General features: G+C 37.9%; 1 pseudogene; it reads right to left on the bottom strand.

Moving 5' to 3' along the window:
• Positions 1-240: 240 nt before the first annotated feature.
• Positions 241-612, bottom strand: LOC149990452 (splicing factor 3B subunit 6 pseudogene; annotated as a pseudogene).
• Between the last annotated feature and the right edge of the window lie 6,491 nt (positions 613-7,103).

Raw genomic sequence — 7,103 nt, forward strand, 5'->3', positions numbered from 1 at the left:
GTCCAACTGCTGTTTTTCTCCCTGTGGTATCAAACAGGGGAAGGTTCAAGAGAAAACACTTACATGTTTTACAAAAAGCTACAAGGTTACTAACTATATATTCTAACATGTCTCAAGTTTCAAGCAGGTCACTTGGAACCTCAAATAAGAAATCACAATATTTGTAATCATTAAAAACAAAAAAATGATAGAGGTGGTGACTCACAGGGTTTCAGTCCAAAATGAAAATGCGCAAAATGGTTACTTCAGTGGATCTGTACTGATGCCATATTTCTCCTTGAGAAGCTTCAACTGTTCTTCCTTCTTCTTCGCGTCCATCTTCTGAAATGCCCTGTTTGCATTACAGTACAAAACCACGAGGTATCTGTTACACACATTGAATCTCAACAGGTGATCACATGCATTCTTGGCATCAAAGATGTCTTCCTAGACCACATAAGCTGCCCCTCTAGTTTCAGGTGTGTTCCACACTCTGATTTGATGAATAGGTCCGTATTTCCCAAATATATCATACATTTCTTCAGCTGTGATCTTGTAAGGCAAATTTCTTGTATACAAAATCCGATTTACTTCAGGTGGAAGTTGAATGTTCACTCTCTTGGCCGCTTGCATCGCCGTCTTGTCGAGCTGATGAGGTTACCGCAGTATTAGAAGACCTCCTTACTTCTCCAGAGCTCGCTCAGCTTTGAGCTCAATATGGCAACCTATATGCTCGTTTCTATGCCAGTACCATGCTGTTTTGATTACTATGGTCTTGTAGTATAGTTTGATATCAGGTAGCATACCTAAAACTTTGTTCTTCTTTCTTAAGACTGCTGAGGCTATTTAGGGTCTTTTGTAGTTCCATAATAATTTTTGAATTATCAGGTCTAGTTCTGTGAAATATGCCATTAGTATTTTGATATGAATTGCATTGAATCTATAGATTACTTTGTGTAGTATAAACATTTAATGATATTAATTCTTCATATCCATGGATTTGATACATGCTTCCATTTATTTATATTTTCTTCATTCAGTATCATATAATTTTCTGAGTACGGTGTTTTTCCTCCAAGAAATCTATTTCTCTGCATTTTTATGCAGTTGTAAATGGGGTTGTTTTCTTAGTTTCCCTTTCTGATAGTTCATTTTTGGTGTATGAAAATGCAACCAATTTCTGAATATTTATTTTGTATCCTGCTACTTTATTGAATTCACTTATTAGTTTTAGTAGTGTTTTGTTTTGTTTTGTTTTGTTTTTTTGTTTGTTTGTTTTTTGTGTGTGAGCTCTTCAGGGTTCTCTATATACAGTACCATGTCATCTGCAAATAATGATGGTTTTACTTCTTCCTTTCTAATTGGGGTGCCTTTTATTTCTTCTTCTTGTCTGATTGCTGTGGCTAGGACTTCTGTTACTTTGTTGACTATGAGTGGTGAAAGCAGTCTTCCCTGTCTTGTTCCTGATCTTAAGGGAAATGCTTTTTAGTATTTCCCTGTTGAGTATGATATTGGCTGTGGGTTTGTCATATATGGCCTTTATTATGTTGAAGTATGTTCCCTCTATCCCCACTCTTTTGTTTTTTTTTTTTATCATAAATAGGTGCTGAATTTTGCCAAATTATTTTTGTATTTAGTGTTATAATTATTTGGTTTTTGTCCTTTATTTTGTTTATATGGTGTATCACATAAATTGATTTGTGGATATTGTACCATCCTTGCATCCTTGAAATAAATCCCACTTTATCATGGTGTATGATCTTTTAAATGTATTGCTGGATTTAGTTTGCTAATATTTTTTCATCTATGTTCAACAGAGATATTGGCCTATAATTTTCTTTCTTTATAGCCGCCATCAGTATTATTTAAATTTAGCTATGCAATTCCAATTTTTGGCTAATTAAAACAAAACAAAACAAAACAGTGCACTAATTGATTTGCAAGCCTAGCTGACTTCCCACTTATTCCAATCAGACCAAGCATTTAAAAAAGCATGGGTGCCGCATTTGGACTTGCACGATACTGTGCTGCTTCTCAGACTTTATGTGCATATCAATCACCTCTGGATCTTGTTTGTAGATTCTGATTCAGTAAGTTCGTAGTGGGGACTAAGATTCTGCATTTGTTATGAGACTCCAGGTAATGTGGATCCCACTGCTTCAGGGACTATGCTGAGTTGCAAAGGACTAGTAATTATATGCAAACATGACCTCTGAGGTAAAATGGGAGAGGGAAGAAAGAATTATTCACGGAATTTGTTTGCCATGGTCAGTCATTTGTCTTTTACTGTTCTTCATTTGGATGTCCAGACCGAATAGTTGAGTTAGTTTTATGGAAGAACCATCTTCACGATAAGCATCTCTCATCTCCTAATGATTACTTAGGAAGTCATTTCTGAATTCAAAAGTTGGAATGTTTATGGCAAGAAGATAAGCAACTGATAGAGAGGGCGCAAGTATTAGAAGCTAAGCAATGGTGTGAATGCACAACAACTATACTTTATCATCAGTGTTTCCCTATATATAAAAATATTTGAGTTTTACATCCATCCAATGAAGAAATGCCAGACAAAAATTATTGTGCTCATTTCAAAGCTGAAGAAACAGACGCAGAGATACTCAGTGACCTGTCTGAGCTTATACAGGGAGCTAGGAGCAGAGATGAAATCAAAATCCTTAGTTTCCTGACAGCAGAGACTAATGTCTTTTCATTAAACAAAGAGAGAGGATCGGTGGTGTGAGACGAGAGGGAGAATGTTCCCAGTATAATTTTTGTAAACATTACCTTTTAAAAATATGGAAAGAGAAAAAATAATAACTTGTTTAAATCTTCATTGACCAGCTAAGGGAAGATGACGGGCAGATAGCCGTTTGGTAATCTCTTGTGCAAAGAATATGAATTATGTCTTTAAAGGTATTTGAAATTACATGCATTGGATGAGAGAGGCTTTCTGCCAAGCACACTGTCTTCTGCAGATAACATCACTGGCTGCTGCCTGAATCAACAACCACATTTTCCAGCCAATTTCCCTCACCTGTCTTGGTGGCCAGTGTCCTGCCTGCATTTTAAGGACCACTGAGACCAACAGGGGTTAGATACCCTAGTATACACAAAAAGACCACTCAACCAACGCAGAAATGTATAGCCGTGCTTTATGCCTTGCTGATCCCTTCAAACTCCTGGCCCCATCTGCCTGTTAATTGGCTAGACTTAGGCAAAATATGGTGCAGCATTACAGGCATGTAGCTGTCTATAGTGGGAAAAAAAGAGAAAGAAATGAGAAGGCAAAGCAAAACAAAACAAAATAGCAACAACAAAAACAATTCTGTATTTTAGTAAATGCTGACTGTGTGAACAAGAGCATGTCATCGTTGAACCTCACTTGCCTTGTCAGTAAAATGAGGATAAATGTACATACCTGGGAAGGTTGCTATCAAAAGTTGAAGTAATGACTAAGAAAGCATTTGAGGGATAGTAAGATGCTTTACACTGACAAGGGCTTATTTTTGTGATTATTTTTACTCTGAAAAGAAGTGCTATCTCCAGCCACTTTTCTGCTTGCTTATTATATTCTAAACTAGTCCTCTTTCTGTTTCTAAAACACTCCAAATATGTTTCTCAAGGCCTTTATACTCGCTCTTCCCTCATCCTGGTATACCTCTCCCCAACTCTGATTTTTACATAGTTGGCTCCTCATCATTTAGGTCTCAACCAAAATATCACCTTCCCAAGAGAGGCCTAGCTCATCCAATCTAATGAGCTACAAACATCCCAGTCTCTTTCTCTTTCTCACTTCAATCTATTGTACTGTCTTCATAGCAGTTGCCGTGATGAGACATATCATGATGAGACTTGTCATGCTTATCTTATTTATCTATTTAAAAAGAAATCTATTGTCAGTCTTCTCCCACTGGAATGTAGGTTCCATGAAGATAGGGACTTTGTCTCTCTTTTTCATTGCAAGCTTTAAGAAATTTGAATTGTGCCTGAAACAGAGTGGATACGTGTTTAATGAAAAACTTGGCAAATAATGTGGCCCTTGCATGCAGGACAAAAAGGAGGTAACGTGTTTGCAAAGTTCCTGGATCTTGCCTTCATTTTTTAACATTTCTGCCCTTCTATGTACCCTCTGAAAAGTGCCTCCTACACAGGAACTTTGTTTCCCAGGATAAATTAGAGAGAAGAATGGGGGTTGCTACTTCTAGCTGCTATTATTATTGTTTTGGTTACTATTATGATTATTATTATTAAATATAAGGTGCCTCTATGAAGCTGCTCTCCAATCTAGAGGCACTTTTAAGAAACTATATTTTATTGATTATGCTATTACAGTTGTTCCAATTTTATCCCTTTGCCTCCCTCCACCTGTTACCCACCTTCCCTTTGGCAATCTTCCCCCTTAGTTCCTGTCCATGTGTCATGCATATAAGTTCTTTGGCTACTCCACCTCCTATACTGTTCTTAACATCCCCCTGCCTATTCTGTACCTATCAATTAGTACTTCTTAATTCCTGCATCTTTTCCCCCATTCTCCCTCTTCCCCCCTCCCAGCTGATAACCCTCCAAATGATGCCCATACCTATGATTCTGTTTCTGTTCCACTTGTTTGCTTAGTTTGTTTTTTACATATGTTGATAGTTGTGGATTTGTTGCCCCCTTTTTCTGAATTTGTTGCCCTTTTAATCTTGTCTTGATCTTCTTTTTGTTAAATAAGTCCCTTTAACATTTCATATAATAATGGCTTGGTGATGATGAACTCCTTTAGCTTTACCTTGTCTGGGAAGCACTTTATCTGCCCTTCCATTCTAAATGATAGCTTTGCTGGGTAGAGTAATCTAGGTTGTATGTCCTTGCTTTCTATCACTTTGAATACCTCTTGCCAGTCCCTTCTAGCCTGCAAAGTTTCTTTTGAGAAATCAGCTGATAGTCTTATGGTAACTCTTTTGTAGGTAACTATCTGCTTTTCTCTTGGTGCTTTTAATAATCTTTAGCATTTAATTATGATGTGTCTTGGTATGGTCCTTTTGGTGTCCATCTTGTTTGGGAGTCTGTGCTCTCTGGACTTGTATGTCTATTTACTTTGCCAAATTAGAGAATTTTTCTTTCATTATTTTTTCAAATGTTTTCAATTTCTTGGTCTTTCTCTTCTCCTTCCAGCACCCCTGTGATTTGAATGTTGGTACATTTGAAGTTGTCCCAGAAGCTCCTTACACTATCCTTGTTTTTTAAAATTATTTTTTCTTTTTACTGTTCTGATTAAGGATAGAGATGATCTCCTGCATCTTTGATAATTTCTAAACCCTGTCTGTAGTTTGAAGTATAAAAGTAAACAAATAGCACCATTGTTTTATATAATAATAGTGATAAATATCACAAGATATTTTACCTACAAGGGCCCTTGGAATATTGAACCCAACCTCTTATTATAAAGGTATGGAAACTGAGGCCCAGTAGGGAGAAATGTTTACCCAAGATTAAATGACAAGTTACTGGTATAACAGGATTCAGAAGTTACTGCTCCAAGTCCCAGCTATAAAAAGACACGGTTTAAGAGCCTCAGTTCTTTGGACCAAAATAAATGAGCATTGGGGTGGGGGTGGAAAAGTGAAGGGATTCAGATGTACAAATTGGTAGTTACAGAATAGTTACAGGGATGTAAAGTACAGCATTGGGAATATTGTTAATAATATTGTAATAATTATGTATTGTGTCAGAAGGGTACTACATTTATCAGGGTGATCGCTTCCTAAGTTATATAACTGTGTAATCACTGGGTTGTATTCCTGAAACTAATATAATATTGTATATCAACTGTAATTTTAAAAGAAAAAGAAATGAACAGGTCTCTTTTCTCTTTCCCTTTCCAGCGTTTTTTACTGCCTTCATTGTAGTGCAATATGTTCTTAGGAAAAGACCATCTAAGAGGGATTCAGAAAGACATTTCTTCCAAACAGGCACTGTGGTATTGCTTACCTTGCTTTCTTCCTACTTCTTCTTTCTTAGTTCTCAGGAACTGCTTTTACTTATTTTTCTCTAAGTTATAAGGCTCCATCCACCTCATAACCACAACAAAAAGGGACTCTGGGGAAACATGAACACTGTCTTCAAGTATCTGAAAAGTTGGCATTAGGAAGAGTTATTATACAATCTGTGTGTGGTCCTGGAGAGTTGAAGTAAGGCCACAGGCATGAAGTCACTGAAAAGCAAGTTTTGGCTCAGCAAAGAGCTGAACCATTTCAAATATGCAATAGAACAGGTAGCCTTGGTATGCCAATTTCTCTCCCTGGATGGCTGCTAGCTGAGGCTGGGGAACCCCTTAGAAATGGAGCACCTTCACTGGGTCAGGAGATGGCATAATTGAAAACCAAGAACTCCTAAATTCAGGAATTCACCTTTGATTGTCCCATTGGGTTCTGTTACCCTCAGCTCCTTGCAGTTGGCAACAACAGAATAATCTCTGTCCTCATTTCAAATGATGTTGCCATAGGCTTTTCCTTGTATTGTTTGCCTCTTCCTGGTAGTGAGACTCCTGTTCCTCTCCCAGAGCTAGAAGTTCCTATCTAGAGAGGTTTTCCAATTGGTCCTGGTAGGTTAGTCCATAAACTCCAGCAGGGGTAACCTTCAAGAGCTTATTGTGACCATGACAACATTGACATAGTCATGGCTGACCTCCTGTAGGAGAACATTTAGCTTTTTTTTTTTTTTTCCAGTTAGGTACTTGTGTTGCAAAGACAGCCTTTGGACTTCGAAATGTGTGAAACTGGTTGTGAAGCATCACGAATTGCTTGTGGCTACAACAGGGAGGATGGGATATTGGGATGAAATTAGTATCTGGCTTGGGATCCCTTCCTGGGAGTGGATCAAGCAGCTGAGAGTACTATCCCCAATAGAAATTGCAAGCTATGGTAGCACAGCCTGGTGACCCTAGCACAATACCCAAAGGGCATAGATGCTTTTTTTGTCATGAATTCATCACAATCTCTCAGCACCATAGGGGACACATTGGTGGGCAATCTAGTGTTCAGAATCCTTGGTGGAGGTGAGAAGGGGCTGACCATCACAAGCAATCCTATTGCTAGGTGGCAAGAACCTAGACATTAAGTAAGGGCTCCAAGCAAGCACCA

Source organism: Furipterus horrens, unplaced genomic scaffold (assembly GCF_987537825.1).
Source record: "Furipterus horrens unplaced genomic scaffold, mFurHor1.1.pri manual_scaffold_17, whole genome shotgun sequence".
NCBI classification, from domain to species: domain Eukaryota; kingdom Metazoa; phylum Chordata; class Mammalia; order Chiroptera; family Furipteridae; genus Furipterus; species Furipterus horrens.